The sequence below is a fragment of the Pteropus vampyrus genome, unplaced genomic scaffold (genome assembly GCF_000151845.1).
Source record: "Pteropus vampyrus isolate Shadow unplaced genomic scaffold, Pvam_2.0 Scaffold22, whole genome shotgun sequence".
NCBI lineage: Eukaryota > Metazoa > Chordata > Mammalia > Chiroptera > Pteropodidae > Pteropus > Pteropus vampyrus.
The window spans coordinates 2,329,505-2,329,949 of NW_011888803.1; positions in this window are offsets into that span (position 1 = coordinate 2,329,505).

Genomic DNA, 445 nt, shown 5'->3' on the forward strand with positions numbered 1-445 from the left:
ACAGCGAAATCTGCTTGGGGTCGCGGCCCCTTTAAGAGGTGTCCGCCACTGCCGCTGCCTTAGCGGCTGTCTCACTCAGCCTCTTGAGACCTGGTAGCCCCACGTCCTCGCCCTGTCCTACCTTCTGCTGTTGCAGGGTGATTTCTTGGATTTCTTTCTAGTCGTATGGCTTGTTCATTAAGATCCTAGGCAATTTTTCCTAGCTGCTGCTCCTTGTTTTCATCACAACTTTGTTTTGGTCGCCAGAGGGATGAACAGAGCCTCTATCATCTACGCAATTTTGGTTGCCCCTCAGTAGTATCCCCTTCCCCTCTTTTAACCATTATTTAAGATAATAACTTGGTTCTATATCATCTTCTGAATTTAAAAAATATTATAAAGGACACATGGATTTAAACAGATTTGATGTGTGTTTTAATCCATTGCAATTCTTTTTTTTTTTTTT